The 11589-nt window shown below is 38.9% G+C and overlaps 1 pseudogene; it reads left to right on the top strand.

Annotated features, from left to right (window-relative positions):
* The first annotated feature begins 9028 nt into the window (after positions 1 to 9028).
* On the top strand, positions 9029 to 9128 carry LOC147364414 (U6 spliceosomal RNA; annotated as a pseudogene).
* The last annotated feature ends 2461 nt before the right edge of the window (positions 9129 to 11589 follow it).

The following is an 11589-nucleotide window of genomic DNA, read 5'->3' as shown; positions in this document are numbered from 1 at the left end:
TTTGTACATCTAACACACTTGGTATAAGGGAGGGAAGTTAACACTTTTTTTGCATGATGGATACAATCTTTTCTGTTTTTTGTCAGGTCCAACAAAAAAAAATCTCATAGATAGAAAATTTGGACAAAATGTTTCAGAAGAGATGTAAATATCTCATGAAGGTCCAGTCAAGTGTACATAATTGATTTTCTTTTATTCTAGTTAACAGTCTTAGAGACAGTATAACAAGTGTACCAGTATACACTGGTAGCACAGCCTTTGAACTTGGTGCAAGAGAAGGCTCCTGAGAGCCCCTTGTCAAGGAGAGACTTGATGAGGAGATCAAACTGGTCAGTCTTAGGTGAAATCAACCCTGAATACTCATTGGAAGGACTGATGCTGAAGGTGAAGCTCCAGTACTTTGGTCACCTGATGTGAACTGCTGACTCATTGGAAAAGTCCCTGATGCTGGGAAAGACGGAGGGCAGAAGGAGAAGAGGGTGTCAGAAGATGAGATGGCTGAATGGCATCACTCATGCACTGGACATGAACTTGGGCCAACTTTAGGAGATGGTGAGGGACAGGGAGGCCTGGCATACTACAGTCCATGGGGTTACAAAGAGTTGGACATGACTGGCCCACTGAACAACAACAACAACAAGCACTTAGTTATCTGTAACTAGAGAAACTAGTTTCCAAATTCAACTCTTCCACCTATGTGATCTTGGGCAAGATTCTTCATTCTTTTGTTTATTCATTTATTTGTCCCATAAGTATGTCTTAAATATCTTCTGTGTGTCAGCTATCATGAAAGCTCTGAGAATGGATAGCACATGCAGTCTTTGCTCTTATAAAGTGTGGCAGGCATAAAAACGTGCCTTACAGGTCTCCAAATACGGTAGTATAATTGACCAAGCACCTCTATACTCTGAAAAGTACAGAGTACAGATTCTGCACTCTGAAATCTACTGCATCCTTTGTTGCAGATCACAGTTTGAATGGACTGCTCTCTGCCTGTGACTGGCTGTGACTGTCCATTCTTGGGAGACATGGTATTCTTAAGATGATGAACTATGACTTGAGAGCTCATCAACGGCCTTACTGAGCATTCCTTAGACTGTACAGCAGTCTAGTTCACTTCAACCTTCCCTTCTTGCCCTCTCTCCTTCCATCAGGCTCACACTTGAATCAGGTTCTGGTGACTCTCTCAAATCTGTGTTCCCTTCCCATTTTCCCTCTTGGGCGTTTTTCTTACTTAAAGCCCTTGCACATCTAATCTCACCTTGGTGCTTGCTTCTTTGGGAACTTAGACTAACATATGGGGTATATGTTCTAGTGGATAAGACAAAAAAAAATATATGGTTGAGACAAAAAAAAAAATTATATGGTGAATCCATGGACAGAGCAGCCTGGCAGGCTACAGTACATGGGGTTGCAAGGAGTTGGACACAACCTAGCAACTGAGCAACAACAAAAAAATTTCAGATAGTGATAACTGTGTAGGTAACAAAATAGTATAGCAGCATAGATGAATGCCACAGACAGGGACTTGGGCAGGCGGGGGTTAGGCACTTTGTTCTTTAGCTTACACAGCCAGGAAGGATGTTGCTGAGGTTATATTCCAGCTGAAAGTTGAATAATGAGATGGGAAGATGCTGGAGAGGAACAGCTGGGCAGTGTGAAGGGTTGGAGCCCAGCAGAACCAGTATGTTTAGGGAATATGAAGACAGGGATTTTATAAGCATCATCTATGACATCATGGAAAGAGGGAGCATCAGAAAGAAAAATAAAGGCTGGTTCCACAGGACCTCAAAGGCCAAGGTATGGAGTCTATTAATACATTTTATTCTAAGTGCAATGAAAATCCACTGGAGAGTCTGAATAGAAAGGTGACATTATTTGGTTTACATTTTTGAGAGGTCACTTTGGTTACTGAGAGGAGAAACTGGAGAGGGATGGCAAGAGTGAATGTAAAATAGAGCAGTTAGATTACAAGAATCTAGGTGAGAGTTGGCATAGGCTTGGATTATGATAGTGACAGTACTGGTAGAAAAAATAAAAGCACTCAAGATATGCTTTGGGAGGACACAGCACCCAAGGATACAGAGTGTATATTTTGGGGGAATATATACATGTGAAATCTGTGTGCTCAAGGATCTATTTTCAAGTGCTGACAAAGGACCAACCAAGAAGAAAGAGAGTAGATGCTTGGAGAGACAAAATGATGGAGCAGAAGGACATGAGCTTATCTCTTACTATGAAAACACCAAAATCACAACTAACTACTGAACAACAATCAACCAAAAAAAAAAAAAAAAAGCCGAAACCTACCAAAAAAGATACCTGATACCTAAAGACAAAGAGAAAGCCACAATGAGACAGAGGGAAAGCTCTGAGCCTCAGATAATTCTCCCCAGCCTGGAGGTCTGGCAATGGAAGGAGGAGCCTCCAAGAATCTGGCTTTGAAGGGCAGTAGGATTTGATCACAGGAGGTCCATAGAACTTGGGGAAACAGAAACTCCACTCTGGGAGGGAATACACAAGGTCTCATTCATATCAGTACCTTGGGAAAAAAGCAATGGTCTCATAAAAGATTAGGCCAGACCTACTTGCTAGTGTTGAGGGTCTCCTGCAGAGGCGGGAAGTGGCTGTGGCTCACTGTGGGGATAAAGACACTGGCAGTGATAGTTCTGGGAGTACTCATTGGTGTGAACCCACCTTGAGGCCACCACTTTCTTTCAGACTTAGTCCCACACAACAGCCTATAGGCTCCAGTGCTGGAACACTTGAGGCTAAATAACCAACAAGGCAGGAACACAGCCTCACCTATCAGCAGACAGAGTGCTTAAAGTCTTTCTGAGAACAGCCCTGCCCACCAGAGGGATAAGACCCAGCTCCACTCACCAGTGGGCAAGAACCAGTCCTGCTCACTAAGAAGCCTGCACAAGCCCCTAAGACAGCCTCATCCACCAAGGAGCAGACAGCAGAAACAAGAATAACTACAACACTGCACCTGGAGGAAAGGAAATTGCAACCACAGGAAGTCAGACAAAATAAGACAGCACAGGGCATGTTTCTGAAGAAGGAACAAGATAAAATCCTAGAATAGCTAAGTGAAGTAGAGATAGGAAATCTACCCAGAAAAGAATTCAGAGTAATGATGATCCAAGATCTCAAAAAATAATGGAGGCACAGATCAAAAATAAATTTATAAGAAATGTTTAATAAAGACCTTGAAGAACTAAATGACAAACAGAGATGAACAATAACTGAAATGAAAAATATACTAGAAGGAATCAACACCAGAATAACTGAGAAAGAAGAATGGATAAGTGAGCTGGAAGACAGAATGGTGGAAATCACTGCCATGGAACAGAAGAAAACAGAATGAAAAGAAATGAGGACAGCCTAAGAAATCAACATTAAAAGCACCAACATTCACATTATAGGGGGTCACAGAAGGGGAAATGAGAGAGAAATAATCTGAGAAAATATTTTAAGCGATAATAGCTAAAAATTTCCCTAACATGGGAAAGGAAAGAGTCACCAAAGTTTAAGAAGCACAGAGACACCCAGGCATGATATAACCAAGGTGGAACATGCTAAGACACATAGTAATCAAACTGACAAAAATTAAGGACAAAGGAAAACATTAAAAGAAACAAAGGAAAACCAAGAAATAATTTACAAAGGAACTCCTATAAGGTTATCAACTGATTTCTCAGCAGAAACTCTGCAGGCCAGAACAGAATGTCAAGATAAATTTAAAGTGATGAAAAGGAAGAACCTACAACCAAGAATATTCTACCCAACAAGACTCTTGTTCAGATTCAATAGAGAGGTCAAAAGTTTTACAGTCAAGCAAAAGCTAAGAGAATTTAACACCACATCAGATCAGCTTTACAATAAACACTAAAGGAACTTCTCTAGGTGGAAAAAAATGCCTACAACTAGAAACAACAAAATTATAAATGGGAAAGCTTTATGGTAAAGGAAAACATACAGTAAAGGTAGGAAATCATCAGCACACAAATATATCAAAATCAGCAATTTGAGAAGAGCACAAATATAGTATACTGGAAATGCACTTGAAATTAAAAGACCAGGAACTTAAAACAATCTTGTTTATATAGACTTCTATATCAAAACCTCATGATAATCACAATCTGAAAATCTACAATAGATACATACAAAGAAAAGAAAAGGAATCAAACACAAAATTAAAATTAGTCATCAGATTACAAAAGAACAGAACAAAAGAGGAAGGGAAGAAAAAAGGCATACAAAAGCAAATCCAAAACAATTTTTAAAATGGCAGTAAGAACATACATATCAATAATTACTTTAAACATAAATGGGTCAAATACCCCTTCTGCAGAGGCAGGAAGTGGCTGTGGCTCACTGTGGGGACAAAGACACTGGCTGCAATAGTTCTGGTGAGTATTCATTGGAGTGACAAATGGTGTGACATTGGCATGACAAAAACCAAAAGACAAAGACTGGCTGAATGGATAGAACAACAAAACCTGTATATATGCTGTCTATAAGAGACTCACTTCAGATCCATGGACACATACAGACTGAAAGTGAGGGGATGGAAAAATGTATTCCACGCAAACGGAAATTAAAAAAAAAAGCTAGAATAGCAATACTCATGTCAGACAAAATAGACTTTAAAATAAAAACTGTTACAAGAGACAAATAAGGACACTACATAATGATCATGGGATTAGTCCAAGAAGAAATAAACACTGTAAATATATATGCACCTAACCCACTCCAGTGTTCTTGCCTTGAGAATCCCAGGGACAGGGGAGCCTGGTAGGCTTCCATCTATGGGGTTGCACAGAGTCAGACACGACTGAAGCGACTTAGCAGCAGCAGCAGCAACATAGGAACACCTCAATATATAAGGCAAATACTAATAGCCATAAGAAGAAAAATCAATAGGAACACAATAATAGTGGGGGACTTTAAAGCCCACTTTCATCAAAAGACAGATCATCCAGACAGAACATCAATAAGGAAACATAGGCCTTAAATGAGACATTAGAGCAGAAACTTCATTGACATTTTTATAGCATTCCATTAACAAGGAGCAGACACCTAAAACACCTGGAGAAAGAACAACAACCGCCCCCACTGCCCCCACCGCCCCCAGTAAGTTAGTAGAAGGAAAGAAATAAGAAAGATCAAAGCAGAAATAAATGAAACTGAAACAAAGAAGACAACAGCAAAGATCAATAAAACTAAAAGCTGGTTCTTTAAGAACAAAATTGATAAACCTTTAGCTAGACTCATGGAGAAAAAAAAGGAGAGGACTCAAATCAATAAAATTAGGAATGAAAAAAGTTACAACTAACATTGCAGAAATACAAAGGATCATAATAAGTCTCTTATGATCCTACCACAAGCAACTGTATATGAACAAAATGGACAACCTGGAAGAAATGAACACATTCCTAGAAAAATACACCCAAGTCTGAACCAGGAATAAATAGAAAATATGAGCAGACCAATCACAAGTACTGAAATTGATCTATAATTAGAAAATCTTCCAACAAACAAAAGTCCAGGACCAGATGGCTTCACAGGCAAATTCTATTAATATCAAACATTTAGAGAAGTATAACACCTATCCTTCTCAAACTATTTCCAAAAAATAGCAAAGGGAGAACATTCCCAAACTAATTATATGAAGTCACCATCACCCCAATACCAAAATCAGACAAAGATATTACAAAAAAGAAAATTATAAGCCAGTATCACTGATGAACATAGACACAGAAGGCCTCAACAAAATATTAGCAGACCAAATCCAACAATACATTCAAAGGATCATACTCCATGATCAGGGGCTTCCCTAGTGGCTCAGTGGTAAAGAATTCACCGGATGGGCTACAGTCCACAGGGTCACAAAGAGTCAACACGACTCAGCAACTAAATGGTGACAACAAAAACCCATGGGCAAGTGGGATTTATCCCAGGGATGAAAGGATTTTTCAAAATCTGCAAATCAATCAGTGTAATAGTTAGTGTTAGTTGCTCAGTTGTGTCTGACTCTGTGACTCCCCATGGATTGTAGCCCAGCAAGCTCCTCTGTCCATGGGATTCTCCAGGCAAGAATGCTGAAGTGGGTTGCCATTCCCTTCTCCAGGGGATCTTCCTGACCCAGGGATCAAACTCAGGTCTCCCACATTGCAGGCAGATTCTTTACCATGGGACTCAGCAGGGAAGCCCCAGTCAGTGTGATATACCACATCAATAAATTGAAGAATAAAAAGAATATGATCATTTCAATAGATACAGAAAATGTTTTTAACAAAACTCAGCACCCATTTATGACAAAAACTCTCCAGAAAGTAGGCATGGAGGGAACATATCTCAACATAATAAAGCCCGTATATGAAAAATCTTCAGCTAACATTATATTCAATGTGAAAAGCTGAAAGCATTTCCTCTAAGATTAGGAAAAAGACAAGGATGTCCATGCTCACAACTTATTCAACACAGTTTGAAAGTCATAGCTACAGCAATCAGAGAAGAAAAAGAATCCAAATTGGAACAGAAGAAGTAAAACTGTCACTGTTTGCAAATGATATGATACCATACATAGAAAATCCTAAAGATGCTACCAGAAAAGTACTAGAGCTCAATGAATTCAATAAAGTTGTAGGATACAAAATTAATACACATAAATCCATTGCATTTTATATGCTAAAAATGAAAGATCAGAAAGAGAAATTAAAGAAACAATCCCACTCACTATCACATCAAAACAAATAAAATACTTAGGAAATCAACCTACCTAAGGACACAAAGGGGCTTCCCCAGTAGCTCAGCTAGAAAAGAATCTGCCTGCAATGCTGGAGACCCCGGTTTGATTCCTCGGTTGGGAAGATCCCCTGGAGAAGGGATAGGCTACCCACTCCAGTATTCTGGCCTGGAGAATTCCATGGACTGTATAGTCCATGGGGTCACAAAGAGTCAGACACAACTGAGCAACTTTCATTTTTCACTTCCAATGACACAAAAGACCTGTACTCCAAAAGCTCTAAGATGCCAATAAAGGAAATGAAAGGTGACACAGAAAGATGGAAAGACTAAAATATCTTCTTGGATTGGAATGGTTTATATTGTCAAAATGACTATACTACCCAAGGCAATCTACAGATTCAATACAATCCCTACCAATTACCAGTGGCAATTTTCACAAAACTGGAACAAAAAAATGTTAAAATTTGTATGGAAACACAAAGACCCCAAATAGCCAAAGCAATATTGAGAAACAAAAATGGAGCTGGAGGAATCAGGATCCTTGACTTCAGACAATACTACAAAGGTACAGCCATCAAAACAATATAATACTGGCACAAAATAGAAATACAGATCAATGGAACAGGAAAGAAAGCCCAGAAATACATCCATACACTTATAGTCAATTAATCTAAGATAAAGGAGGCATGAATATAAATAGAGAAAAGAAAGTCTCTTCAATAAATGCTTGGAAAACTGAACAGCTATAAGTAAAAAAACAACTTTAGAACATTCTTAGCACCATACACAAAAGTAAGCTCAAAATGGATTAACCATCTAAATGTAGGAATGGATACCATAAAACTCTTAAAGGAAAACATAGGCAAAAGGCTATGTGACATAAACTGTAGCAATATCTTTTGTGGTCTATTTCCTAGAGTAATGAAGATAACAAAAATAATCAAATGGGACCTAATAAGCTCAAAAGCTTTTGTACAACAAAAGAAATCTTAAATAAAATGTAAAGACAACCCACAGAATGCGGTTCTTTTGCAACCCCAAATTGAAAATGATGTGGCCTACTTGCAATTAATCTCCAATTACAAATAAAATGTACAAATAGCTGATACCAAGGGAACATTTCACTCAAGGATAGGCATGATAAAGGACAGAAGCCATAAGGATCTAACAGAACCAAAAGAGACTAATAAGAGGTGGCAAGAATACACAGAAGAATTGTACCAAAAAAAAGGTCTTAATGACCCGGAAAACCACGTTGGTGTGGTCACTCATCTAGAGCCAGACATCCTGAAGTGTGAAATCAAGTTATGCCTTAAAATTATTACTACAAACAAAGGTAGTGGAGGTGACAAAATTCCAGCTATTTCAAATCCTAAAAGATGATGCTGTTAAAGTGCTGCACTTGGTATGTCAGCAAATTTGGAAAGCTCAGCAGTAGCCACAGAACTGGAAAAAGGCAGTTTTCTTTCCAATTCCAAAGAAGGGCAATGTCAAATAATGTTCAAACTACTGTACAGTTGAGCTCCTTTCACATACTAGTAAGATTATACTCAAAATCCTTCAAGCCAGGCTTCAGTAGTACATGAACCAAGAAATTCCAGGTGTACAAGCTGGATTTAGAAAAGGCGGAGGAACCAGAGATCAAATTGCCAACATACCCTGAACCATAGAGAGAGCTAGGAAATTCCAGAAAAACATCTACCTCTGCTTAATTGACTATGTTAAAGCCTTTGACTGTGTGGCTCACAACAAACCAATTTTCACCCTGTGGAAAATTCTGAAAGAGATGGGAATACCAGACCACCTTACCTGTCTCTTGAGAAACTTGTATACCGGTCAAGAAGCAACAGTTAGAATTTTATATGGAACAACTGACTGGTTCAAATTAGGGGAGTAGTAAGACGATTCCTTGGAGGAGGCCATGGCAATCCACTCCAGTATTGCCTGGAGAATGCCATGGACACAGGAGCCTGGCAGGCTACAGTCTATAGGGTCACATAGAGTCAGATGTGACGGAGGCGACTCAGCATGTACAGCACATGCCCAAGACTAGGCTATATATTGTCACCCTGTTTAACTTATATTCAGAGTACATCATGCAAAATGCCAGGTTGGATGAATCACAAGCTGGAATCAAGATTGTCTGGAAAATATCAACAGCCTCTGATATGCAGATGATACTACTCTAATGGAAAAAAGTGAAGAGGAACTAAAGAGCCTCTTGATGAAGGTAAAAGAGAAGAGCAAAGAAGCTGGCTTAAAAAAACATTCAGTACTCTGGCAGCACACATATTAACACTGGAATGAAACAAAGATTAGTGTGGCCCCAGCACAAGGATGACAGACAAATTCGTGAAGCACTCCATATTTTACTATGGCCAATTCATATTGATGTATGGCAAAAACCATCATAATATTATAAAGTAATAAACCTACAATTAAAACAAATAAATAAATAAAAATTTTAAGCCATGAAATACACTTTCCAAGTAAGGAGCTGAGAAGAAAGCTCATTTTACATATCAGAAACAGAGTGACATAAAGTAAGTTACCAAAATTAATATTTCAGACATTATACTGCTATGTGCACTTTTTTTGTTAAAAGAAACTATTCTACCTAAGAAGCAGAATACAACACCATGGTTTTATTTTGAAGAATCAATTGAAGGTTATACACTTAAGCTGATTGCTTTTTTAAAAATTAATTTATTTTAATTGGAGGATACTTACTTACAATATTGTGGTGGTTTTTGCCATCCGTCAACATGAATCAGCCATGGGTGCATATAATTGCTTTTTAAATGAGTTTGGTTGACATTTAAAATTTTGAAATACAGTCACTAAATTTAGTTTTACTATTTTGTTTTGGTAAATGCAATATTCAAAGTTTTCTCTTGTACTCCACATGCCTACTGGAGAAGGAAATGGAAACCCACTCCAGTATTCTTGACTGGGAAACCCCATGGACAGAGGAGTGTGGTGGGCTACAGTCCATGGGGTCACAAAGAGTTGGACATGACTGACCAACACTTTTCCACATGCTTATAAAGTTTTTATAAATAGATTGTTTACTTGACCTAAAGAGATTCAAAAGTAATTCTTATGTTCTTCAATTTATTCTGACTAATATTGAGAGAGTCTCTATGTTTAATAAAATTTTTAATGAAGTAGCATTTAATCTCAAATACATTAAAGGAATATCTTAAGATTGGAAACAAACAAAACTCAACATTCACAAAACTAACATCAAGGCATCCAGTCCCATTAATTCATGGCAAATAGAAGAGGGAAAAGTGGAGACAGTGACAGATCCCATTTTCTTGGACTCTGAGATCACTGTTGATGGAAATGGCAACCCACTCCAGTGTTCTTGCCTGGAGAATCACAGGGATGGGGGAGCCTGGTGGGCTGCCGTCTCTGGGGTCGCACAGAGTCAGACACGACTGAAGCGACTTAGCAGCAGCAGCAGCAGCAGCCATTAAATTAAAAGGTGCTTGCTCCTTGGAAGGGAAGCTATGACAAACCTAGACAGTGTATTAAAAAGCAGAGACATCACCTAGAAAGGTCTGTATAGTCCAAGCTATAGGTTTTTCCAGTAGTCATATATAGATGTGAGAGTTGGATCATAAAGCAGGCTGTTCAGTTCAGTAGCTCACTTGTGTTTCACTCTTTGTGACTCCAAGGCCTGCAACACGCCAAAACTGCCTGGCCATCACCAACTCCCAGAGTTTACTCAAACTCTTGTCCATTGAGTCAGTGAAGCCATTCAACCACCTCATCCTCTGTCGTCCCCTTCTCCTCCTGCTTTCATTCTTTCCCAGCATCAGGGTCTTTTCAAATGAATCAGTTTTTCACATCAGGTGGGCAAAGTATTGGAGTTTCAGCTTCAACATCAGTTCTTCCAATGAATATTCAGGACTGATTTCCTTTAGGATTGACTGGTTTGATCTCCTTCCAGTCAAAGAGACTCTCAAGAGTCTTCTCCAACACCACAGTTCAAAAGCATCAATTCTTTGGCACTCAGCTTTCTTTATAGTCCAACTCTCACATCCATATATGACTATGGAAAAACCATAGCTTTGACAAGATGGACCTTTGTTGGCAAAGTAATGTCTCTGCTTCTTAAATATGCTCTCGAGGTTGGTCATAACTTTTTTCCAAGGAGAGACCATCTTTCCATATCAGGGCTGCAGTCACCATAGGCAGTGATTTTGGAGCCCCCCAAAATAAAGCCTATCATTGTTTCCCCATCTACCTGCCATGAACTGATGGGACCAGATGCCGTGATCTTCATTTTCTGAATGTTGAGCTTTAAGCCAACTTTTTCATTCTCCTCTTTCACTTTCATCAGGAGGCTTTTTATTTTTTTTATTTTTTATTTTTATAATTAATTTTATTTTTAAACCTTACATAATTGTATTAGTTTTGCCAAATATCAAAATGAATCCACCACAGGTATACATGTGTTCCCCATCCTGAACCCTCCTCCCTCCTCCCTCCCCATACCATCCCTCTGGGTCGTCCCAGTGCACCAGCCCCAAGCATCCAGCATCGTGCATTGAACCTGGACTGGCATCTCGTTTCATACATGACATTTCACATGTTTCAATGCCATTCTCCCAAATCTTCCCACCATCTCCCTCTCCCACAGAGTCCATAAGACTGTTCTATACACCTGTGTCTCTTTTGCTGTCTCGTATACAGGGTTATCGTTACCATCTTTCTAAATTCCATATATATGCGTTAGTATACTGTATTGGTGTTTTTCCATCAGGAGGCTTTTTAATTCATCTTCACTTTCTGCCATAAGGGTGGTGTCATCTGCATATCTGA

This window comes from Bos grunniens, chromosome 10, assembly GCF_055505025.1.
Source record: "Bos grunniens cultivar Pamir isolate PY7600 chromosome 10, Bosgru_T2T1.0, whole genome shotgun sequence".
Classification (NCBI taxonomy): Eukaryota; Metazoa; Chordata; class Mammalia; order Artiodactyla; family Bovidae; genus Bos; species Bos grunniens.
Note: the sequence above shows the minus strand (reverse complement) of the source record. Positions and strands in the feature narration are given on the sequence as shown.